Here is a 27,404-nt window from a genome sequence, read left to right as displayed (position 1 = left end):
GCAATTTAGGAGACTAAGGCAGAAGGATCACAAGTTCAAGGCCAGCCTCAGCATATTAGCAAGGCCTTATGCAACTTAGTAGACTCATCTTAAAAATGAAGGGCCTGGGGATGTAGCTCACTGGTAAAGCAACTCTTGGTTCAATACCCAGTATCAATAAAAGAAAAAGGAAGAGAAAAACTAAGACCTAATTCCAGAAAACTCCCCAGAACTAAAGAACTTAAGTTTCAGTCCATTGAGTGGCTAGCACACTAGATAGATGAAAACAGCCAAATCAAGAAGATCATTATGAAATTTCAGAATACTGGGACAAAGAGGTCTAAAAGTTTCAGAGATTACAAACAGGTTATCTCACCAACAGTGGAGACAAAAGACAATAGAACAGGATCTTCAAATTTTTCAAGGAAAGTATTTCCAAATTTCAATTCTATACCTGATCAAACTAATGATCAACATAAGAGTAGAATGAAGCTTTCAGATATGTACTGTCTAAAAAATTTACCTCTCATGCTGTACACTTTCTTCAGGAAGCTAACAGAGAAAGGTCAAGGTATTTCTCAAAAACCAACAGCTCAATCAGGAAGGGAAAATATCTTGAGACTGGACCCAGCCCAGGAGAGAGAGGGGAATCATCAGGATGATGACAAGAGCAGGACAGCTGTGCGGGCTGCTGCCTAGAGCACATGTCCACATGGGGCAGAACAGAAGGGATCTCCAAAAGAACAGAACGCACTAGGCAGCCAAAGTGCACACCTGTCCTCAGGAAGATCTACACTGCTGGCCAGAGTGTGGAAAGGAATTACTGATCAAAACACAGAAATGAAGTACAACAAAAAGATAATTATTAACAGAGAAAAACAAATAGTTGTGCAAAAAAGGAAAAGTAACCATGGCATACAATGTGACTGGACTTTGGAAAAAAATATATAAAACCAGAATATTATCAATTATGAATACTGCTCTAGCCAAAAATACATTATAACTGGAGTGAAAAAAATATGCACATGCAAGATGGTCATAGAAGCCTGCCAAAAAAATATCACACTGGGGGAAAAAGCTGATTATTTATAGAGGTAATACCAAAAGAAAGAACAGAGTTGAGAACAATTCCTTTGAGGGACTAGGAAGGGAAACAAAGAGGGACTATTGTTTTCATAAAAAGCCCTGTGAAGGTGATGGTCTAGGTATAATTTTATTTGCACATATATTAATAAAATTCTAGGGACCGGGACTGTAGCTCAGTGGTAGAGCACTCGCCTAGCATGCACAAAGCCCTGAGTCTGACTCCCAGCACAGCAAAAAACTTTTTTTTTAATTTAAGGACAGATAAACTGTAAAATGCTATTTATTTATTTATTTATTTATTTATTTATTTTGGTACTGAGGATCAAATTAAGATGCTTTACCACTGAGCTATATCCCCAGTCCTTTTTTTTCTTCTTCATTTTTTTAATTTTGAGACAGCATCTTGCTATATTGCTGAGGGCCTAATTGATAATTAAATTTGTGACCTCCTGCTTCAGTCTCCCAAGTTGCTGAGATTGGTACAGGCATGTGCCATTTTGCCTGGCTTACAAAATGCTTTTTAAAGAAAAGAAAATGTATTACATGAAGAAATCAAACAAATTTATTCATCTGCATCACAGTTATCTATGACAGGGGAAAATGAGGAAAAAGCTAATTATTTACCAAAAAACAGATGAGTTAAGACATTCTATGAAACAACCATGATGAAATGCCTTGAGTCACTAAAAAAATCCAAAGGGAAAATTGGTTGTTTTTAAGAATCAGGTGACAGGGCTAGGGATATAGCTCAGTTGGTAGAGTGCTTGCCTTGCGAGCACAAGGCCCTGGGTTCAATCCCCAGCACTGCAAAAAAAAAAAAAAAAAAAAAAAAAAAGAAACAGGTGACAAAAACCACAACTCTAGCCAGGCGTTGGTGGCACATGCCCATAATCCCAGCAATTCAGGCTGAGGCAGAATTCCAAGTTCAGCAACTCAGCCTCAGCAACTCAGCAAGGTCCTCAGAAACTTAACATGATCCTGCCTCAAAATAAAATATTAAAAATAAAAGGGGGGCTAGGGATGTGGCTCAGTGGGTTAAGGACCCCTGGATTTAATCCCTGACACCCCAAAGAAATGAAACAAAAAACCATAACTCCAATTTTGATTAAATAAACACATTCACATGAAAAAGACTGTTCACCAAAACATTTACATATATATACAAACACATAAGTATGTCTATACATATACACACATTAGGTATGTGGATGATCTCTTTCAAACAGATACATTATTAACATGGAACTTCCATTAAGGAATCACATGGATGATCAACTTTCAACATATAACACTGGTTTTACAAATCGGTGAAGTTACTCCCCCCCCCAATTATTGATTTTATTAATCCATATATTCAAAGTATTTTCATTTTATTAATGTCATCAACATAAAATGATTGATTAGATATTTTAGTCTTTTTGCACAATCTTCAAAACTCAGAGTGTTTATACTCATAGCAATTTAAGCTAGCCACATCTTCCTTTCTTTTTTTAAATTGGTTATTAGCTCTTTTCAATCACCACACATTTACCTTATTAGAACAATGACTTGGACATGCACTAGATCCAAACACTTTCTCCAAAAACCACTGGCAGCACCGATGGTTTCTCCAATTTATAAAGTCAGGATGCAATCCTGGAGTAAGAGAAATAAGTGATAAAATGGTTACCCATACTCTGCAGATTAGATTCCATTACCAGTGTCTAAAATTCATAAGCAAAAACTCCAGCCCTCAATTTTATTCCCAGTGGACACAGGCTTCTCTCGCAAAATGTACCAGTCTGATGATTCACCTTTAGTCAATCTGCCTGACACGTATCTTCCTCCATCTAACCTCCCACAGCATGGAAAGCTAAAACCTTCATTCTTGTAACCTGGCACGTCTACTGGCCATATTTCAGGTGTTAGGGTTTGCATTATGCAAGACTAGTTTGCAAGCTTCTTAATTCAACCTGGAGAACTTTGAAATAGAAAAAAGAATTTAACTGAGATAAGGTAAACTAAATTAACAAATACATGTCAAGTTAAAATACCCCCATCTCCACTTCTGAAGGCAAATGTACCAAATACCAAAAAATCTTTCTGTTCAGTTATCTAAATATTCCTAGATCTATGAGCACAGTCAGACATCAAAGCTAGACAGACTATTACCCACAACACATATTATAACCAAGTTCTAAAACCAGCAAACTCATAATGTCCTCACTCCTGCTTGTTACTAAAATGTCACTGTTCATAAAGATGCAGTCTTGACCTTAATCTTCCTTTCTGCACTCAACATTCACTCTGTCAAGATGGGGCATGCTACCCACTTCACCTTTCTCTGAACTCTGTGGCTTGAATCCTCGCCTGTTTAGTCAGGAAGGAAAGTATTTCCTAAAACTATGGATGCAAACTCTTTGCACCCATAGATTCCTCAAACTAGAATGCCCCTACCCTTTTGTCAAATGTGTAAACATTTCTATGAGGGTCTCCTTCCCCAAAAGCTTTCCCTGGCTCTCCCATGCAAGGTTAGGTACTGTCCTCTGTGATACCCTAGCCAGATCTCTCCTTACACCCATCTCATGATCTGTTGTTAAATATCAATTTCCTCAATGGACTATAAACTCTTTATACACCTAATACTGATGTGTCTGCTGAGTAACCTGAACATTCAAGCAATAAAATCATGACCTATACCAACTGTAATCAGATAATTAATGTTACAATCAACAAAAACCTACTCTTAAAATCATTAACAGGATGAGTTTTATTCCAATGAATGCAGTATTCAGTAAGACCCCCTTTACCAAATTAAAGACAATGCTAATATATACTCAGTTGATAACAATAAAATTATAACACTTTTGAAAACTCATTCTTCAAACTAGTTTTGCATGTATTATTGCACTTTATCTTTAGAATTCATGTTAGGGTTACATCAGACAACACTTGATCTGCTTTCCGTAATGCCAGAGACAAAGGAATCTCACATCAGTCAACTTGCCCGTGAGGGAAATCCCATACTCTACAACACACTGAATTAAAGAAACCAATCATCTGAAACAGCCATTCTTCAAAATCTAACCAGATGGCAAAAACACACAGGCAAAAACCTTTCCAGATATTGGTAAGAACTGTACCATTCCAACAAGTCTTTCATTTTCCACTGTTCCAAGGAGAAGCAAACCTGAAGATCCAGTTCTTAGTTATTTGATTCCATGACATAAGGAAACATCGGAAGCCCTGGGTCATCCCTACCATGTTTTTACTGCCCATCCCCACCAACTTGTCCTGCCACTAATAATCTGGTCATCCACAGAAATACTTTACAACCTCCATCTCCTAAAACTTCCCTTGGCCAGACACTCATGTTTTAGCAAGGAGACTGCACTACCCGCAACAGACTCCCTTTCTTTTCTACACTTTACTAAAGGTTCATTCTTTCAACAAAAAAACGTATTTAGTAACAATTACATACTAGACACTATTCTAGGCAGATTCAATAGTTAAAAAAGTCCCTTCAAGCTGGGCATGGTGGTACAGATCTGTAATCTCAGAAATTCAGGAGGCTGAGGCAGAGGACTAAAGGTCTGAGGCCAGCCTGGGCAACTAACTCAGCAAGACCCTGTAAATAAAAAATAAAAAGGCCTGGGGATGTAGCTCAGTGGTATAGTGCCCCCTCTAGGTTCAATCCCCAGTACCACTAATATACACAAAAACCTTTTTTCCTGGAGCTTACATACTGGGGGGCAGGTGAAGGCATACGAGGGAATAAGAGTCACAATAAAGCAGCATGGAAACGCCTTACTCATGAAAAAATTGAACAGAGACTGCAAGAGAAATACTATGCTGTGCCTTATCTTCAACATAGGTCAAGCAGATGAAAAAGCAAGTAGAAAGATCATGTGCAGAGAACAGGCCTGTGTGAAGAAAAGAGTAATTAAACAGTGACTGCAAAGGAAAAAGTTGCCAGGAAGCAATTGGTACAACAAGCTTAAAGACAGGGATGCAGGAGTGGAGCCTTCAAGTCATCCTAAGGACCTGTTTTCCACTGGGTAATGTGGGCCCCCACTCAAGTGCTCGGAGTACAAGAGCATAATGATCAGAATTACAATTTAAAACACTAGGGCTGGGGGCTCTGTGTTAGAGCGCTTGCCTAGCATGTGTGAGGCACTGGGTTCAATTCTCACCACCACATAAAAAATAAATATATTGTGTCCATCTACAGCTAAAAATGTTAATAAATAAATAAATAAAACACTTCAGCCAGGTGTAGTGGCACATGCTTGTAATCCCAATGGCTCTGGAGCTTGAGGCAGGAGGATCGAGAGTTCAAAGCCAGCCTCAGCAACTTAGCAAGGCCCTGTCTCTAAATAAAATTTAAAAAAGGGCCGGGGATGTGCTTCTGGGTTCAACCTCCAGTACCAAAAACAAACAAACAAACAAAAACAAAAAACCTAAAAATTACTGTGTGTGACGAAAGCGCCAATGGCACACACATGATTCTTGGCTGCTGACTGGAGAATAAATTTTAAAGGACAAAGGGTAGAATAAATTCGTAGATACTGCCTAAAATAATCCAGGTAAAGGACAGCAATGCCTTAGAACACAGCATAGCTCTCGGAATACCCCCAACATTCTATACTCTACTAAACCTTAACTAGCATATAATTCCTAAATTCAAACAAAGGATAAATGGTAATATTCTCAGACCACAGCATTTGTATCTCTTTTGTAAACAAGAGCAATTTTTTTTTTTTTTTTTTTTTTTTTTTTGTGTTACCTCACCTCAAGTTCCCCGGGCGACCCTTATCAAGAGAAACAAAGATAAGGAAACACAAGGATAACCTTGCCCTTTCCTTTGACCCCTAATGACAAAGCTAGTCCTCTAAACCATAAGGCACAACATGTTTAAATAATATGAGGGCTAATGTGTTCTGGCTTCAAAAGCATAACCATAGCAATAAAAGTAAATAAAAGGGCTGAGGATATATAGCAGGAGGTTTACAAGTTCAAAGCCAATTTCAGCCACTCTGTGAGGCCCTAAGCAAATTAAAAAGAGACCTTATCTCGGGGCTGGGGAGATAGTTCAGTCGGTAGAGTGCTTGCCTTGCAAGCACAAGGCCCTGGGTTTGATCCCCAGCACCCCAAAAAAAAAAAAAAAAAAAAAAAAAAAAAAAAACCTTATCTCAAAATAACTCAGTAGTAAAGCACCCCTGAGTTTAATCCCCAGTACCTAACCAAATAAATAAATGATGGCAAAATCATGGAGAAAAGGACTTGGGTAGAGGAATGTACATGCCTGTAATCCCAGAGATTCAGGAGGCTGAGGCAGGAGGATTGCAAAATTTGAGGCCAGCCTCAGCAACTTAGGGAGACCCCGCCTCAAAATTTTTAAAAAAGGAGGGAACGGTTTGCTGGGGATGTGACTCAATGGTAAAAGACCCTGGGTTCAATCCCCAGTACCAAGGGAAGGTGGGGAAGAAGAGTTGGGTGTCTTGTGATTTAAAAAAAAAAAAAAAAAATCACAACCCAATCCAATCTAATTGCAGAAATGCTGACCTGGGAGGATATCAGTGTTTAGGACAAATATGACTACAATTAGGGTCACAGAGCTACTAAGAACTATGAACTGAAAGCACTTCTGGAGATCATATCTAGTATAATTCCTAGTTTCACAGATGAGAAACTGTGCCCAGAAAAAAAAGGCTAAGATGATGAGCTAAAGCTAGACTGCCTAAAAGTATCCTGGCTCGCACTGTCCCAAATCTTGCCACAACACCTTTTACTTGCTAAAGAACAATGAGCCACATCCTTAATCTAGTCTGCTCTATTATCTTATTCATCTTCCAGTTATTATCTAAGGGACAGTTTTTAAATGTACCTTGTGAAATCAGTCTTAGTTCTTTCCTTCTTTCTTTCTGGTACTGGGGATTGAACCCGGGGCACTTAATCACTGAGCAACATCCCTAGCCCTTTTTATTTTTATTTTGAGACAGGGTCTCACTAAGATGCTCAAAGGCTTGATAAATTGCTGAGGTTGGCTTTGAACTCTCGATCCTCCTGCCTCAGCCTCCTGAGTCCCTGGGATTACTGGCCAGCACAGTGCCTGGCTTATCTTAGAAAACATTCTTTTCTTTTTTTTTTTTTTTTAAGTTGTCGATGGACCTTTTATTTTACTTATTTATATGTGGTGCTGAGAATCAAATCCAGTCCCTCACACATGCTAGGTAAGTGCTCTGCCACTGGGTCACAACCCCAGCCCTTAGAAAACATTCTTAAATAAATAACTCATTAAAATTTGCCTAAATTGTATTCTTCACAGAGGCACCAGAGGATGTTCTGATTGTAAGAATAAATGGAACTTAGTCTATTTGTAAAGAAATTTCAGTCAACCAAAAAAAGTCATTTCAGAGCAGAAAAGGAGATGATACATTTAGAGTCTATCTTCCATACTTTGAAAATGTGCTAGAATTTTTTTTTCATCCAATCCATTAACAATCCATTTAACCCAGGGCATCAGACCAGATAATCAACTTCTGGGGAAGTCACATTTGCTTTCTTTTTTGTTTGTTTGTTTTTTATTGGTATTGAGGATTGAACCCAGGGCCATATCCCCAGACCATTTTTTGTATTTTATTTATCTTTTTAAAAATATTTTTTAGATGTCAATGGATCTTATTTATTTATATGCAGTGCTGAGAATCAAACCCAGTACCTCACACATGCTAGGCAAGTGCTCTACCACTGAGTCAAAACCCCAGCCCCTATATTTTATTTAGAGACAGAGTCTCACTCAGTTGCTAAATGCCTCCTAAATTGCTAAGGCTGGCTTTGAACTCTTGATCCTCCTGCCTCACCCTCCAGAGCCACTGGGACTACAGGCATGTGCCACCATGCCCGGCTTGCTTTCATTTTTAACAAGCAACAGGAAAAAGTCCAAATTTGATGGCAGAACAACTTGTCACAAAGATGATAAAATTCCTCTGATGGAAAGGTTCACTTGCTTGCTGAATAAAATCCAATATGGTATGGGAGGCCTTGATCCTGCTCTAACAACTCCATCCTCAACCATTCACTCCTATGCTTCTATCCTTGATCCAACAAGATTTTTTTTTTTTTTTTTTTTTTTTTTGTGGTGCTGGGGATTGAACCCAGGGATTGTGCTTACAAGGCAAGCACTTTACCAACTGAGCTATATCCCCAGCCCATCAACAAGATTTTTAAAAATTTTTTTTTCTGCTTCCACACCTTTAAACATGCTCTTCCCACTGCCTCTCAACCATCACTGTCCCAACCTGCACCCCACCACACACAGCAGCTCAATTTCCATCCTTCCACAACCATCTCAAATGACATGAAGATTCTAACAATAAATCAAACCCTTAAAATACCTTTCAGTTTCCAGAATCAACTTCAAAAAACCAAGTTGATACACATATATTTAAACAATGGAAAGTACAAATCAGTTAAATCCCAAACTAGGCAAAGGCCTACACCTGTAATCCCAGTGACCCAGAAGGTCAAGGTAGGAGGCTCATAAATTTGAGGTCAACAGCAGCAACTTAGCAATAACATTGTTTCAAAAATAAAAAATAAAAATGACCGGGGATATAGCTCAATGGGAAAGCATCCCTCGATTGATCCCCAGTACCAAAAAAAAAAAAAAAAAGGTCTGGGGACATAGCTCAGTAAGAGTGCTTGCCTCGTATGCACATGGCCCTGGTAGTTCTAATCCCCAGCAAAAGAAGGGGGGGGCGGGGGGATGAATCAGTTAAATCCCTAGAAGTTTCTTTAACTCCACACTAGGTCCAATTCAGGAGCTGACTACTCAGTGAAAAGATGTTTACACTATTACATCTTTTTAAACTATAATAAATGTAGCCAAGAAAAAGCAAGTTTAAAATATTTTCAACAGTAACCAGATTATTCAAGTTTCTATATTAAAGCTGAATTTTACATGCACAATGCTTTAGGATGGGAGACAAAGCACCAAATAACTGTATCCAAAACTTACAATCTAAATTTGAAAAGTGATTTTCTACATACTAGTTAGAATTAGTTAACAGCAAGAGGATGAACAGTTCAGAAAACAAAACCTGTATTTCTATAGCTTTACCGTGATACTTTACACCCAAAAAGGAAACCAAAGATCTCTCTCCTCCTTGATTTCCTGTTGGCAATTTGGTAAGATTAGTCACTAGAATACAATCAGGTGAGAATAACAAGGTCGAAATTCCATATGGAATAACAGGTTGCACACAAAGTTACAGCTTATGCAATATTTTTGTCTTTCACATAGAAACTTTAGTTTCTTAATAAAGAGCAATAATTTATTTGACTTCGAAATTAAGCAATCTTTCATTCATGGCTTACATAGGCAGTACCTGAACTCAACACATAAATGGCCACTGCAGCTTATGCAATACTTTTTTTTTGGGGGGGGGGGGGGTGAAAGGGGAGGGTACTGGGGATTGAATCAGGAGCTACATCCCCACCTTTTTATTTTTTTAGGACAAGGTCTTGCTAAATTGCCAAGATTGGCCTTGAACTTTTGATCTGTAGGATTACACATGTGTCACCATGCCAGGCTATGCAATACTTTAGACTTGCACACACACACAAACAAAACCAAAAACCTTAGTTTTCTAATAACCAGAGCAATAATTTAGTTGACAACTTCAAAATTAATTCACTTTCATTTACTTTCATGGCTCACCTCAAACCACATATAAATGCTCAGTGTAGGCATTAGCTCTTATGAGAAATCTTGCACTTCAGGTTAACTGCGTTAATTTTTTTTTTCATTAAACTTCCTTCTTTCAGCTATTTCAAAAAATAAAAAGAGGGCTCAGTGGTAGAGTGCTTATCTAGCATGTGTGAGGCACTGGGTTTGATTCTCAGCACCACATATAAACGAATGAATGAAATAAAAGTCTATCAACATCTAAAAATATATTTAAAAACTAAAAAGAAAAAAAGAAATAATCATAACTGATAACAAAGCTTTTGTGACAGTTAAATAACGCTATCATTCACTCAAAAAATAACTGCTGGGCCCAGGACAGTGGTACACACATGCAAAGCTAGCAACTTGGGACGCTGAGGCAGAAGGACCACATGTTCAAAGTCAGCCTTAGCAATTTAGTGAAAGATGTCTCAAAATAATAAAAAGGGTGGGCAGGGGATTGGGGTTATAGCTCAGTGGTAAATCGCTTGCCTAGCATGTGTTGAGGCACTGTGTTCGATCCTCAGCACCACATAAAAATAAAGGTATTGTGTTCACCTACAACTAAAATATATATGTATACACATATATATATTTTTTAAAGTGCTGTGGGTGTGGCTCAGTGGTAAAGTGCCTCCCCCGGGTTCAATCTGCCCAGTAACAACAAAAAAACCCTACTGATGGAGCTGTTGATACACACAAAGAAAATACAGATATCGGATCCACTGCTTCTGAACCAAGAGTTCGTATCGATTTGCTGGGATATTATTCATATTCACTACAATGCTATATCCAAACAGACTATAAAACAATTTCATTTGAGAATTTCTAGAATGCTCAACACACACGTTTATTCAACTGTCAACATAGCTCTAGAGTTCATGAGTTTCTTCTGTCCCTATAAGACAAGATTTTCATCACTTTTACACATACACACTAAAGAAAAGAAACCACTTAATAAAAGAAATAACAGTAGTAACTATGTTTTAAGTTTCTTGAGGCCTGAGGATGTAGATCAGTAGTAAGAGTACTTCCCAAGCACTCACAAGGCCCCAGCACCCCCTCCCCCAAACATACATCTGTAAATCCCTGTCTAAAATAAAAAGTGATGGGGATGTTGCTCAGTGGTAAAGCACCCCTAAGTTCAATTCCCAGTATCACAGAGGGGAAAAAAAAAAAGTTTGAGTCATACTGAAGTTTCATAAAATACTGATCTGTAAAATTTTTTAGGTATTCTTTATGTTAGTGTAAAATGTATATACGGTAATCTTTTTTCTCAAAAAAGGAGGAGGAATTTACAATGTAGCCCAAGAAGTTCTAAACAGCTTGTATTCAAAGACTACATTAAAGACGCTGAGGCAGGAGGATCGTGAACTCAAAGCCAGGCTCAGTAAAAGTGAGGCACTAAGCAACTCAGTGAGACCGTCACAAAATGGGGCTGGAGATGTGGCTCAGTGTTTGAGTGCCCCCAAGTTCAATCCCAGTACTCAATCTGCCAAAAAGAGACTATATTAATTTGGGAGGTTGGGAGTAGTGGCACACACCTATAATCTTCTGAAGATGAGGCAAAAAGATTGAGAGTTTGAGACTAACCTGGGCAACTTATGGAGACTCTGTTTCATGAAAAAAATAAAAGGGGCTGTGGATATAGCTCTGCAGTAGAAGGCCCCTCGGTCCAATCCCCAGTGTCACAAATAACTTTTCACTTACCTTGTATGGAATTAAATGTGATAAAGAGCATAAAATGCTTAAGCATTTATTGTGTGGGAGGAGGGGGAGACTGACAATGTAGGCTGGGGGTGGTGCTGCCTGTCTGCCGCTGTCCCACCTACTGAGGGGGCTGAGACAGAAGAAAAGCCTGAGCCTACTTTAATGCCAGCTGGGCAACACAGCAAGACCCTGTCTCTTTAATTGGGGGTGGGGGAAGGCCTGGTGTGATGGTGCACACCTGTAATCCCAGCAATTTGGGAGGCTAAGGCAGGACGGTTACAAATTTGAGGCCAGCTTGGACAACTTAATGAGATCCTGTCTCAACATAAAAATTAAAATTGAGGGATGTGGCTCAGTGGTACAGTGCCCTGGGTTCAATCTCCAGTACTGGAAAAAAAAATCCAATCTATTAATGTGTTTCTTTAATATTCAGATCCAGGTTTGCTCAATGAAGTCACAATTCATGTATATTATTCCTAGTATCCTCTCTCAATAGTATACTGGTTGAAGGACTGGGTATTTAGCTCAGTGGAAGAACTCTTGTCTAGAATGTGCAAGGCCCTGGATTCAATCCCAGTTCTGACAAAAAATAAATACACACACACACACATTGAAAAAGGTAAATTATATGGTCACAATATTAAATTATTTGACACAAAATAAATCTGACAAACATCGTTAAAGGAAAAGCAAACCATTCCAGCTGAAAACTGGCACCCCAAATTCCTCTAATAAGGCACTCAAGAATTAAAGAAACCACAACCACTTATTTTATGTAATTTTACCTTCTCTCCCCCCAAAAAGGGAGAATCATAAGCAAATACTGAACTGTAGCTAACAATATGTATGCTGAAATATTTAAATGTGAAGTGTATTGATGTAACTTAAAGATTAAAAAAATGGGAAACAGGCAAAATATTTGAACTACTTCTCCAAAGATACACAAATGGTACATAATCATTAAAAAATGCAAACCGAAACTACAATGAGCTACCACATCACACCCACTAGGATGGGTCAACTATTTTTTTAAAAATTGTGGTGGGAGACCCCTTAATCTGCTACTCATGAGGCTGAGGCAGGAGGACCAGGAGTTCAAGGCTCACTTGTCTAAATATTAAAATTAATTTGAATCCCTGTCTCAAAATTAAAAATAAAAAGGACTGGTGATGTAATTCAGTGGTAAAATGCCCCTTAGGTTTGATACCCAGTACCACGGGGGAGGGGAGGAAGATGACTATATAAACTCTTTCATAATAAAATGTCTGAGGAAAAAAAGAAATCGTTATCCCTGATGCATACATTTGATGCAGAATGCTTAACCTACACAGTATGAGGACAACACACACCTTAAAGGAATGATGGAATTTAAAAGACAGTTTATGAGACTAAATCCTCTATAAGTATTGCTGACTAAAATTTTCCAAAAATTTATTTAAGCCACATTCAATGAGATCATAACAGCTGTATTGACACTAATTTGGTGAGAATAAATATACCTACCACAGTCCCAAAATAAAGACATTGAACAATTAAGCTTTAGCTCACCCAACATAAATATCCAGGGTTCTAATGAAAACATTTGAAGCCCAGACTTAAGCAATAGTCTACTTCTACAAGATAATCTGAGGCAGAAGAATCATGAAATCTGGAGCTCAAGGTCAACCTGGGCAACAAACAAAATCCTGTATCTAAAAAACAAATAAATAAATAATCCTGATAGAAATTAAATCTTAAAAGTATATCAATAAATACTCTGTACACCAAATATTTTCATTTCAGTAAATAACTGGCATTTTATAGTCATTTAACAAGTAATTCATGCCTCATTTCCCTACCTTCTGGAAAAAAGGAGTCTAATAACATAAAATGCAGTCCTTGCATCAGTCCAAATTCCAGTCCTTACCCAGTTGTTTTGTAAAGTGAAGAATAGTCAAGTGTGATGAAGCACAAACGTAATCCCAGAAATCTGGGAAGCTGAGGCAGGAGGATTCAAAGTTTAAGACCAGCTTCAGCAATTTAGTGAGCCCCTCAGCAATTTAGCAAAGTCATGACTCAAAACAAAAAAAATAAAAAGGGTTGGGGACATAGCTAGTTGAAAACAGTCCCTGAGTTCAATTCCCAGTACTGCCAAAAAAAAAAAAAAAAAAAAGAAAGAAAAAAAGACAATAAACCAACCATGATGTACTCCATTACTAGGGAGGTTGAGGCGGGAGGATCACTTGAGTCTAGGACTTGAGTCCAGCATCGACAACATAGTAAGAATCTATTTTTTTTTTTTTTTTTTGGGTGGGGGGCAAATGTTGGGGGTAGGCGATACTAGGGATCAAACCCAGGTCCTCATGCCTCAGGCTAGGCAAGTGCTGGAGAACCCACTCTTTAAAAAAAAAAAAGGAAGACAATCCAACAATCAAATATATTGTCTTCCTAGTTCTACAGTACAACTCAATGACATTACATTGAAAGCTACTTTAATCACCCTTGGCTGACTAAATGATCAAACAATTTATACTTGCTGAAAATAAAAATGTCTAGCAATAACAATTTAAGTGACTAATAAAACTGAAACAGCAAAGAGATAAAGTTAAATTCTGTTACGAACAAAGATGAAGCAATCACCATTAACCCCAAAATCAACATATCACTTTCCAATAATTTCCAAGAAAATAAGAGGAATATCATAAACAAAATGCTTTTGCTGAAAGGGAAATGAGGAAAACAACTCCATTCACAACAGCCTCAAAAAAAAAATAAAATAAAATAAAATACTTGGGACTCAATCTAACCAGAGGTAAAAGATTTTTACAATGAAAACTACAGAACATTAAAGAAATTCAAGAAGACCTCAGAAGATGGAAAGATCTCCCATGTTCTTGGACAGGCAGAATTAATATCAAAATGGCCACACTTCCAAAGGTGCTATACAGATTTAACGCAATTCCAATTAAAATCCCAATGACATTTCTCATAGAAATAGAAAAAGCAATCATGGAATTCATCTGGAAGAACAAAAGACCCAGAATAGCCAAAGCCATCCTGGGCAGGAAGAATGATGCAGGAGGTATCACAATACCAGACCTTAAATTCTGCTATAGAGCAATAGTAACAAAAACAACAAGGTATTGGCACCAAAATAGACAGGTAGACCAATGGTACAGGATAGAAGACAAGGAGACATACCCACATAAGTACAGCTGTCTCATACTAGACAAAGGTGCCAAAAACATAACGCAGAAAAATAGCCTCTTCAACAAATGGTGCTGGCAAAATTGGAAATCCATATGCGATAAAATGAAATTAAACTCCTATCTCTCACCCTGTACAAAACTCAACTCAAAATGGAACAAGGATCTAGGAGTTAGGCCAGAGACCCTTCACCAAATAGAAGAAAAAGAAGGCTCGAATCTCCATCACGCTGGTTTAGGATCAAACTTCCTTAACAAGACCCCCATAGTGAAAGAAATAAATGCAAGAATCAATAAATGAGATAAATTCAAACTAAAAAGCTTTTTCTCAGCACAGGAAACAATCAATAATGTCAAATGAGAGCCTACAGAGTGGGAAAAAAATCTTTTCCACACACACTTCAGACAGCACTCATTTTCGAAGTTTATAAAGAACTTAAACTTTACACCAAAAATACAAAGAACCCAATCAATAAATGGGCTAAGGAACTGGGCAGACACTTCACAGAAGAAGATAAACAGGTGATCAACAAATATATGAAAAAGTGCTCATCATCCCTAGTAATTAGAGAAATGCAAATTAAAACCACCCAAGATTTCATCTAACTTCAATTAGAATGACTATTTATCAAGAACACAAGCAATGGTAAGTGTTGGCGTGGATGTGGGGGAAAAAGACACACTCATACATTGCTGGTGCAGTTGCAAATTGGTGCAGCCACTCTGGAAAGCAGTATGGAGATTCCTCAGAAAACCTGGAATGGACCCACCATTTGACCCAGCTATCCCACTCCTCGGTTTATACCCAAAGGACTTAAAATCAGCATACTACAGTGATACAGCCACATCAATGTTCATAGCAGCTCAATTCACAATAGCTAGATTATGGAACCAACGGAGATGCCCTTCAACTGATGAATGGATAAAGAAACTGTGGTATATACACACAATGGAATGTTAGTCATAAGGAAGAATAAAATTATGGCATTTGCTGGTAAACGGATGAAGTTGGAAAATATCATGCTAAGTGAAATAGGACAAGCCCCAAAAACCAAAGGCCGAATGTTTTCTCTGTTAAGTGCATGATGATATATAAGGGGGGTGGGGGATGATGAAGGAACTTTGGATGATGTAGAGGAAAATGGGGTGGAAGGGAGTGGGGGATGGAAAGAGAATGCAGACAGTATTACCCTATGTATATTTATGATTACACAAATGGTGTGAATATACATTGTGTACATCCATAGAAATGAAAAGTTGTACCCCATTTGTGTACAATGAATCAAAATGCAGTCTGTAAAAATAAAGATTTTAATAAAAAAAATAAAAAGCTTTTGCAACTTATGGGACTTTTTTGGGGGGAGGGTACTGAGGACTGAATCTAAGGGTGCTTAATCACCAAGCTATCTTCCCCTCTTTTTTTGATAGGGTCTTGCTGTGTTACACAGCCTGGTCTCAAACTTTTGAGCCTCCTTCCTCAGCCTCCTGCATCACTGGGAGCAACTGAAGTTCTTTTGAAGCAAGGTTTTAAATACTAAGCTTTCATAAATAAACCCAAGAGTTTTATTCCTATTTCCTCCATGGTTCCTTACTGTCTACCATTACTACTCAAAAATGCCTTCAACAAGTACCAAAGAAAAAGCAAAAATGTACATGTGCAACACATCAAAACAGTAGATACCTCTTCTATATATCCAAACTGTTAATGACCTGAACTTCATTATATACTTCTGTAATGTCTGAATTTTTCAACACCCATCTGTGAGCAGGGATAAAAAAATAATGACAAGATTATTCAAGGATTTTATTAGGTATGTCGTGCTTAAATAAGCCCTGGGGTCAGGATGGAAGGTCCTTAGGGCACTCAGGAGTTTTATCTTTTTCTTAAAAAAAACAATGTTGGGGCTGGAGCTCAGTGATAGAGCGCTTGCCTCACACTTGTGAGGTACTGGGTTCAATACTCAGCACCACATAAAAAAAATAAATGCATAAAACCAAAATGTTAAAACAGAACCTGAGTATAAAATATAAATGCAAAACTATTTTAACTGAAACGAGGTTGGGGGTTCAAGAGTCCCACCACCTTAACCTTTCCCTGAGTAGCTCCAGAGGTACCCTCTCACTTCAGAGAATATTTAAAAGCTTCCTGTCCAATCAAAGACCACAAGGATTTTTTTTTGGTGGGGGGATGGTGTGCTCGCAATTGAACCGAGGGCTTCACATATACTAGGCAAGCACTCTTACCAACTGAGCTACATCCCCAGCCCTTCTGTCCAATCTAGATTTGGCTAAAATTTACTAAAAATTCAAGGAAAACTATCATTATCATAACATTTCAAAGTTATCTGCAGTTGCAAATTAGCCTTTTTTTTTTTTTTTTTTTTTGCGGTGCTGGGGATCGAACCCAGGGCTTTGTGTTTGCAAGGTAAGCACTCTACCGACTGAGCTATCTCCCCAGCCCGCAAATTAGCCTTTATAAGATGGGTTTTGAACACAAATTTTTATGATCAAATTTGTAATTCATGCAATATATACATTTTAAGAACACAGTTCAGTAAGTTTTGACAAAATATACTGTATTAACATTACCCCCCACTAGAGGGTAATATAGCACTTTGTCCCCAGGGATTTGGGATGAGGCAGGAAGATTTCAAGTTCAAGGCCAGCTTCAGTAATGTAAGACCCTGCCTCTAAATAAACAAACAAAAAGCTCTGATAGAACAACCCTGGGTTCAATCCCCAGTACCACAACCAAAAAAAAAAAAGACCTACCTCCACTAAAATGCATATTATTTCTTGCCCCTCTGAAAGCTCTTCACTTAACTACCACACAAATTCTTTTCAATTGGTGACTTAACAAAAACTGAGTAACTAGGACTAGACAGTGAGAGTACTTCCAAAGACTACCATCCAGTTAGTCATCTATTTATTCTCATATTAACTCGTTTTTTAAATATTTACTAAGTCTTTTCTACATAACAAAACATTCTAGATAGGGATTTAACAGTGAATCAAACAAACCCCTGCTTATTCTCTAAAAAGAGATAAAGGGTGGAACACAAAGATTTAAAATATTAGAATGTCACATAATAATAATAATAATAATAATGGAGGATCAAGATGGGGGCAGTATCAGTTGATAAGGAGAGTAGGGTTACACAGTAGCCCAAGAAGGGCTCCCTCAGGACATTTCCCAAAGTGACATACATGCATACAAAGGTACATCAAAATTGCCAAAGGGGCTAGGGCTGCAGCTCAGAGGTAGAATGCTTGCCCAGCAAGCTCTTGGTTCTGTAAGGCTCTGGGTGCAATCCCCAGTACCTGAAAGAAACAAAACTCCAAAAACTAAGTGATAGAGCAAGTCCGTGTGACAACAAGCACAAGTTAAGAATACATAAAGCTGGGTTTCAATATAAGGATCGTTTTACTATGCCTGAAACAAGGAAGTTTTTCTCACATTGCCCTTTCTCTAGAAGTCAAATATAGTTAACACTCCAGCCTAGCACATGCTAAGCACTGAGCTCTATCACTGCTACAGCACAGCTGGAGGGGCTCCTGAAACTGCCAAGACTGGTCTTGAACTTGTGATGCTCCTGCCTGCACCAACACATCTGGCCTTCTGGGTAATTTTAAAAAACAGTCTTACCTCCATGAATTACTCCATCAATCCTTTATTTATCCCACCCTTTTTACTAAAAGAGAGAAAATTGAGTTATTAACCTCTAACACACACACAGGACTACTAAAAGCAAAGCAATGGGCTTCACAGATGTTTACTACATTTTAAAATAACCCTGGTTCTTTCAAGATAAGGATTAAATGTCTTATAGTAAGACATACAGAAATTTGCCTTTGCTTTGCAACTTCTATCTTCTGAGACAGGTTAAGCTATGCAGTTACACTCCCAATGCTACAAAGCAAAACCAGGAAGAACAAAAATGAGGGCACTGCCCATATGTCAGCTAAAAAAGGTATCAGATCAATGCCTATATGCTTTCTAAAAGTCCTGGGGTTTCTTCAGTTGGGAAATGAAACAATTCAAGGTTTTGGGATTATTTTCCCCCTTACACTTCACCATCCTCTTTCAAAGTCACCTAAAGGAAGGAAATAAGGAATCGAAAGAAATAAATTAGTGATATTATGTTAAGACAGCAAAATGACTTTGAATGGGAACACTAGAGACCTGTATCATACATCCAGAAAAGAAACAAACTAAAATGTCTACAACAAATAACATATAAATCAATAAGGATCAATGGATTCTCTGCTCCACATCAGGGATACATGTCAGCCTGTGGTAGGGGTCCATGGCAAACTGGAGGGGAAAACATGCACAAACCACAAAAGATGGCTGCTGCAAAACAGAAACACAGATTCGTGGCTGCCAGAATTTTTTTTTTTTTTTTTTTTTTTTTTTTTGGGGTACCAGGGATTGATCCCAGGAGCACTTAACCATTGAGTCACATCCCTAGCCCTTTTCATTTTTTATTTCAAGACAGTCTTGCTAAGTTGATTAGGGCCTTGTTAAGTTGCTGAGGCTGGCTTTGAACTTGCAATTCTCCTGACTCAGCTTCCTGAGTTGGGGATTACAGGCATGCACCATTACATCCAGCTTGCCAAATCTTATTTTTCAAGAGCAGCATGAATCCAAATTTTTATATAAAATCGCCCTGTTTTTAAATGTTGACAACTAATTCAAATTATAACACCGAGCCAAACAAAATACATCTGGAGAATGGATTTAGTCCATAAGCCTGTTTTCAACTTCTGTCATGAAAAGAAAAATACACAGTTCTCCTAGGGGCAGAACTGTAACTTCTGAAGCAGAAAACACACCCTATGATTCCAGTAAAACACTATCATCTGAAAATACACTAAAGAGACATGAATACACATGTAAAACCCCTAATTTTTGAAGGAGAAAATCATCTTACTATTTCACAGTAAGTTGCACCATTTCTGCCACTAAAACAAGAACCATAAACAAAACCCAATGGAAGAGGGGCTGCAGTTATAGCTCAATGGTAGAGTGCTTGCCTAGCATGTGTGAAGCACTGGGTTTGATCCTCAGCAACACATAAAATAAATAATAAATGAAACAAAGGCACTGTGTCCATCTACAATTAAGAAAATTTAAAAAAAAAAAAAAACAATGGAAGAAAACATTAGGAACAGATTTCTATGAAACTGGACTTACCAAAATTTCAGCTTTCTCAATATGAACATAATCATTACCTTAAAAACTAAAACAGCACATAACATTTCAATTCATTTCCTTTGAAAGACTAGGAAAGAATCTTTTAGAAGGGGTGCCTGTGTCTCTTCTTGCCCTAGTATACCTTAGACGATTACTTTTTTATGGGTTATGAATCTGTATTATGAAGTCTAAAGCAGTGGTTCTTAAACCTTTTTGAGACTCCAATACAGAGGGAAAGATAAAATGCACACCCTCAAAAAATTAATAGTTCAGGCAATTGTGGCAGTGCACACCTGCAATCCCAGTGACTCAGGATGCTGAGGCAGAAGAATCTCAAGTTCAAGACCAGCCCCAGCAACTTAGCAAGACTGTCTCAAAAAAAAAAAAAAAAAAAAAACAAAAGTTTTAGAGTTCACGGGCCCTGTAGAATCCATAAACACAGACGGAGTGCCCTCAACTGGGTACAGAGTCTCACACCTATAATCCCAGTTATCTGGGAAGCCGAAGCAGGAGATTCCAAGTTCAAGACCAGCCTGGGTAACTTAGTGAGACTCCCCATCTCACACAAAAATAAAAAGGGTTAGGAACATGGCTCAGTGGTAATGCCCCCCCGCCTGCCCCCGAGTTCATACCCAGTACTGGGGAGAGGAAAAAAAAAAAAGTATCCTGCTCTAGAGAACACTAAACTTTACTTAAACGCCAAACCCCGTACTTCTTTCTACAGCTACATCTCCATCCCAACACTCTACATTAAGCAACTGACATCTCCAGGGACTAGTAGCCTCTTCACTAAACATCTTCCACAATCTGTTTTCCACATCTCTGCAAAAGTAACTTTAAACCGGGCCGGTGGCACATGCCTTAAGCCCAGCAACTCAGCACATTGAGGCAGGAGGATCACAAGTTCAAGGCCAGCCTCAGCAAATCAGCAATGCCCTAAGCAACTTAATGGGACTCTGTCTCAAAAAGGACTAGGGAAGGTAGCTCATATTAAAGTGAACCTAGGTTCAATCCACAGTACCAAATGAAGTCACAAATCCTCTTTTTTCCTCGTTTGTACTGTTGAAATAACAGAAATTTTGTTGTTGTAAATGACTTCATTTTCACACACATACACATACCCATCATAGCAAACCCCTACCCCCCATCTACCAGGATACCTCAACAGCTTTCCTAAAACACCAAACATCTCTGTTCTTTTTTGTATGTGAGGTGCTGGGGATTAAACCCAGAGTTTCCCCGCACACTAGGTAAGAGCTCTACCACTAAGCCACATGCCCAGCCCACACCAACTCATCTTTAAATACTCTCCTTACTATGTGTCAGTTACACTTGGCTTTCTTTGAGTTCAGAAAGCACACTAAATTCTGACCATCTTCCTTGCTGCTTCCTTGACACTCTACCTAACTGGTTCCTCACTCTCCCCAAAAGGAACTTTTCTAATTACTGTTAGGTCTGCCCCCTTTAAGTACCTACGGAAATCTCCAGCTTGACCTTCATGCCACTTTTCTCAATGTATAATTTATCTACTTACCCCACTATCCTGTAAATTCCCAGAAGACAAGACCGTACCAGTCTCACACTTCAATGCCCACACAGTGCCCAGCACAAACAGGCCTAGAATATAGTTGGCTCTCTGATACTATTTGTTGACTCACTCAGTCAAACAATCAGGGTTAAATAGAGAATTGATCTTAGATGTTTATAGAATAAGTGTGTGTGAAGCACTTCACTAGTCTAACATTTGAGTAAAAAAAGCATGAACCACATTTTCTTCAATGAAGGATGTCAGTAGGCTCAGGAGAAAGGCCAGCACCCTAACATTCTTCATAATTAGAACTAGCCAATCTAAAACACAAATTATATGCCTGTGAGCTCTCCCATTCAGCCTCTTCTTTCCCCATCTCCATGCTAGTCTTGGGTATACTCCCAAGTTCTTCCTCCTTCCAATTTTTCAGTATAAAACAGATCACTCTTTGGAATCCTTTTTTTTTTTCCTTATATTTATTTGTTTGTGGGAGTTTTTATTTATTTATTTTTTTTGGCAGTGCTGGGGTTAAACCCAGGGCCTTATGCATGCCAGGCAAGTGCTCTATCACTGAGCTGCATCCCCAACCCTGTAATACATAATTTCATTGGTTAAATCAAATTCAAGAGTATAAGAACAGCTACTACTACCATCACCACCAGTGCTAAAATTGAACTATACTGAGTTGGAGACACAGTTCATGCATAAGGCCCTGGGGTTCAATGCCCAGCACTAAAAACAAACAACAAACTAACAAACAAATAAATAAATAAATAGATAGGACTGTACTCAATCTGAAGATTCTACACATCTGGACACCTTTCACTGGGGCTACAAATATTTCTTTAAAAAATGGGATTTACTAGACATAAAAAGCTTTTTTAAAAAAAGTTTTTTAGTTGTTGAAAAATGTTTATTTTTATTTATTTGTTTATATGCGGTGCTGAGAATCGAACCCAGTGCCTCACACATGCAAGGCAAGGGCTCTACCACTGAGTTACAACCCCAGCCCTAAAAAAGCTTTTAATTGAACAGTTTCTAACAGAAACTTCAGTTTTTACAAAATGCAATCAAAGCCTAAATCACTGCACCACAACTTGTTCTTGATATGGCTAAAACACAAACATCAGTTCACAAAATTTACATGTACCAAAAAACAAACAGCCCAGTTTACTCCACGTTTTTCAAGGCAGAAACCATTTCTGTACTTTTAACAGGCTTCTACTGAATAATATACACATCAGACTGTCTAGACAACAGGACAGGCCACGCCAGGCATGGTAGTGCAGGCCTAGAAAGCCTCTGGCAAGAGACTCCCCTTCTCAAAAAAGAAAAGAAAAAGGGTTGTGGATGTAGTTCAGTGGTAAAGAGCCCCAGGGCTCAATATCCAGTACCAAAAAAAAAAAAAAAAAAAAAAAAAGACTACCGGTAATACTTTCACAAAAACAAGGAAGGAAATCTGAAAGGGAAAAAAACTGAGGGTATGATACATCGCCTTCCACTCTGGGACCACAAACTAGAAATCCTATACGTGACGAAGAGAATGTTGATGATAGCGGCTAAATGGTCTTTACTTCACTTGGTCTTCACAATAACCCTATAAGGGACGGTATCCCCTGCTATTTTAGCACTGTTGTTTTAAAAATAAGAAAACCAAAGCACTTGGAACTCAAGATTCGACCTAAAATCAAAAATTGGCACAGCCAAAATATGAACTCCGGAAGACCGGCTCAAGGATCCTTCCGTTATGCTGCCCACTTAAGTTTTACCAGCTCAGTCCGGCCAGGCCCTACCACTCTCTCAAATGTTTTCCCTTCAATCCAATTAACAACTTCCCCTTAAACACTGCACTCCCACCGATGGCTTCCAACTTCTGGCCACCAGTGTTGCTCACCAGTTTCCGCCGCCACGCTCCACCCCTAAGATTTAGAAGAGCAAATAATAGCTGATAAAAGTTGCTTAGGTGCCAAGAGAAACTACTCCACATAAGCAGGGCACACGCCAATTACCACTGGAATGCAAGTCGGCCTCAATTCCAGCCCAAGAAAGAAAGTAGGAACACTATTTTTTTTGAAAGGAGATAAATGTGGATTATCCCTCTTTTGGCCACAAGGCAGAATAGAACGGAAGTATTAACATTTACTGAGTGCCAGCAACATGCGCCCTAAGAGAAGACAGAACCAGGCCAATGGGGAGACAAGGAGGGGGGAAGGGCATTCAGGAGTTCCGGGAAAAGGAGACTCCAAATAAGAGGGTTCGTAAGATCAAAAGGTGGGGAGGAAGGAAAAGTGGAAGCCTCCCCGAACAGATTGCAAAGAGAAGAAAAAAGTGTAGGCGCTGCCCGGCAAAGGAGGCAGCCCCGAGCCTCAAGAGCTAGGCCCAAGCGAGGGGAAACCCTGAAGGGCGGGGAGGGGGAGGAGCCGGAGGGAGCGGGGCCCGCTGAGAAGAGGCCCGGGTGTAAGCGCGGAGGAGCGGCTCTACACCAGGCCTTTCCCCCAACCCAGACCCAGCCGCCGCAGTGGAAAGAGAAAAGAGAAAAGGACCGGAGCCGGTGGAGCTGTCCTAACTCCCATCAGAGGCGCTCACTCACCTGGGCCCACCGCAGCGACCGCAGCTACAGCCTCGCAACGGCACAACCGGCCCGAACCTCGCCCCCGCCCGACAGCGCGCCCCGCGTCCCCGCTCTCCGTAGACCGCCGCGGCTGCGTCGCTCCACTGCCTCCTGGGAAATGTAGTCCTATGTCGGTCCCCTCCTCGCCAACTGGGCGAACTCCTGAACTACATTTCCCGAAAGACAAAGCGAGCGTTGAGCCCGCCGCTTGGCGTCACGCGCCGCGCTGTCGGCAGTCACGTGGGGTGCTCCGTTCCTTCCCTTCCCCCCGCCTGGTGGCCTGGGGAAGAGGGAGGAAGGTGGACGGAAGGGGCGGGGGCGTTGCTGACGCCACTGCCCCCACCATTTTGGAACCAGCCTCTAGGGATAGACTGAGCCCCACCCACTCGCTGGCCTGCGTCGTCCGAAAGTCTTGGAGCTGGGAATGTCGCCTGGTTTTCATACTTTGCCTTGCCACCTCTCGCTTTGTGACCTTGAGCAAACGACTCTCCTCTCTAAACCTTCCCTATAAAATGAGATTCAGAATCCTAATCCCAGAGTTATTGCTCCGACAAAGTAAGATACACGAAAGCATCCAGTACCTTGAAAGTGCAACGCAAAATGGAGGGGTTTTGTTTAATTGTGATAGTGTGACCTCCTTCGGAGACGCCGAAGCTGCGATGGGCAGCGATCTCAGCCTCGTCTCTGGTTGCCTCTTCGACCCGCTTCCGTGAGAATGGGAACACAGAGGTTTTTCTGAGTGTGATCCTCGGAAGGAAGTTTGTTAAAATGGGTGACACTTGCCTGTTGACACAGGAGTCAGCTAGGGAACTTAGCCGTGACATCTGAGTTTTAAACAGCTTTCTCCTATAATTCTTGGGCGCACACAAGTTTGAGAACCACTGCATTTATCCGGGTTTTGCACAGGCTCATTTCCTCTGCAACTGCTGCCCTAGTGAACTCTTAGCTTAAATGTCACCTATTCTGTGATACTCTCCAAGTTTACTAGTTCTCCTCTTCTGCTCCTAAATTGAGTTTGCACTTCGTATTTTCATTGTCCGGGCTGCTGTTTTTGCCTTCCCACCAGACTGTGAGGTCTTTGAGAGCAGAGATGAATTTTGATGGATTTCCGCATGCCCAGGCCAAAGAAGACAATGTATAGATGTATGTATGTAGATCGATCTATCTATCTATCTAGATACCTATCTATCTATATCGGTACTTTTTTTTTAAATTTTTTTAAAAATTTTTTTAGATGTTGATAGACCTTTATTTTATTCATTTATTTATATGCGGTGCTGAGAATCGAACCCAATGCCTCACACATGCTAGGCAAGCGCTCTACCACTGAGCCACCACCCCAGCCCTTGTAATTGTTTTTTGAGACAGGGTCTCCCAAAGTGGTGCAGACCAGCATCAAACTCCTGATGCTCAGCTTCAGCCAGTTGCTGGGATTACAGGCATAGGCTGCCATACCCAGTTCAAGAAACATTTTTTTAAATATCTGCTCTTGAGCCGGGTGCAGTGGCACAGGCCTGAAACTCAGGAGACTGAAGTAGTCCTGTGCCACTTAGAGAGACCCTGTCTCAAAATAAAATTTAAAAAGGGGCTGAGGATGTAGCTCCCATAGAGTACCTAGCATGCATAAGGCCCTGGATTCAATTTCCAGTAACACAATAAAATCTGTTGAGAGAAAGTCTCACGAGGTTCAACTCAAGTCCAAGACCATGCCACATCAGCCCTCATGACTGCCAGCCCCAGCAGCATTCCTTCCACACTGTTTACTCCTTATTCCTCCTTGGGAATACTTCCTGTAGGCAGTATACTATGTAGTACTTCTTGAAACTTTCTGATTCAACTTAATTTTCAATTCACAGATTTTCTGGGTACTTGCTTTATGTTATGACCAATGCATAAACCAGGAAACAGTGTTAAACTGGGTGGATACAAAAATACAAAATCACTCACTCCTCTTGGTTTCTGAAATACTGTATCTTGGATCTCTTCTATATCTCTCTTATCAAATTCTGTCCCTTCCCTGGAAAGAAATTTATCCCAAGGTCCCAGTCTGTATCCTCTCCTCTCCTCATTCAGCTTTTCTCTGAATGGCCTCTCTTCCTTTATTGATCTGACATACTCAGGTGACTTCTACATGTCTCCTCTCTTTGGAGCATGTTAGTCTTAGCTACACCTTCAACTCAACTCATTTAGGTAATTCCAAATGGCCATCATACCCTAATTTCCCACTAATTTCTGGTACTGCTCTCCTTCCCTCCAACACAGCATTACCTAATTTTGTAGTTAATTGTTTATGCGTCTGCATTCACTAGGTTTTGAGCTCTTTTCAACAGAGAACATTTCATCACTCTTCATATATTGAATACTTATAGCAGGCCATACACTGTGCTGGTTGCTCAGGAGAAAATGGATAAATAAAACAAATGTAGCCCTTTCCCTCGCAGAGCTTACTCCCAACATGGGAGACAACATGAATAGGTCTATCAGTCATGGTGGCGCACTCTTGTAATCCCAGGGGCTCAAGAGGCTGAAGCAGGAAGAGCTCAAGTTCAAAGCCAGCCTCAGCAACTTAGCAAGGCCCTAAGCAACTTAGTGAGACCCTGTCTCAAAATAAAATATAAAAATATAAAAAGGGCCAGGGATATTGCTCAGTGGTTAAGTGCCCCAGGTTCAATTCCTGCTAACACAAAAAGAAGAAGGCTGAATCAGAAGGATTATAAGTTTGAGGCCAGCTTCAACAATTTAGCAAGATCTTCAGCAACTTAACGAGACCCTTGGCATCCTAGTAAGACCCTGTCTCAAAAAATAAAAATAAAAAGGACTGGGTTTAAGCATCCCTGGCCTTGTATGCTAAAAAAAAAAAAAAAAAAAAAAAAAAAAAAGGAAATAGAAAAAAGTTTATCAGTTAACATGGCGGTCAATGCCTTAATCCTATCTACTCTGGAGGCTGAGGCAGATCTCAAATTCAAGGCCAATTTGGGCAATTTAGTGAGACCCTCTCTCAAAACAATGAAATAAAAAGGGCTGAGGACTATAGGTCAGTGGTAAAGCACCCTTCAACTCAATTCTCAGTACCAGAAGAAAAACAAAAGGTCTATCATAGGCCTATTATTTTACTACTGTGATAAGTGCAATACAGGAAGTTATATTATTTGATAATGTAGAACAAAGGTCAGCAAGCTACAAACAGCCTAGGGGCCAATTCTGGCACACCTCCTATTTACTTTTTCTTTTTTTTTTTTTTTTTTTTTGTACTGGGGATTGAACCCAGGGGCACTTTATCTCCCCAGCCCTTTTTATTTTGAGATGGGATGTCATTAATTGCTGAGGCTGGCTTCAAAATTGTGATCCTCCTGCCTCCATCTCCCAGATAACTGGGATCACATTTATGGCCACTCAGT

General features: G+C 39.6%; 1 protein-coding gene across 1 annotated transcript in view; it reads right to left on the bottom strand.

Annotated features, from left to right (window-relative positions):
- Nucleotides 1-24,110, bottom strand: part of THRAP3 (thyroid hormone receptor associated protein 3) — a 55,643-nt gene extending 31,533 nt beyond the window's left edge. Inside the window, exons 1-2 of the mRNA XM_079130090.1 lie at nt 23,986-24,110; nt 2,597-2,700 (exon numbers count right to left, since the gene is read on the bottom strand). The gene's annotated coding sequence lies outside the window, so the exon portion shown is untranslated. The remainder of the gene's footprint in view (nt 1-2,596; nt 2,701-23,985) is intronic.
- Between the last annotated feature and the right edge of the window lie 3,294 nt (nt 24,111-27,404).

This window comes from Sciurus vulgaris (genome assembly GCF_902686455.1).
Source record: "Sciurus vulgaris genome assembly, chromosome: 1".
NCBI lineage: Eukaryota > Metazoa > Chordata > Mammalia > Rodentia > Sciuridae > Sciurus > Sciurus vulgaris.
The sequence above is the reverse complement of the archived record's forward strand: the minus strand, read 5'-3'. Positions and strand labels throughout refer to the sequence as shown.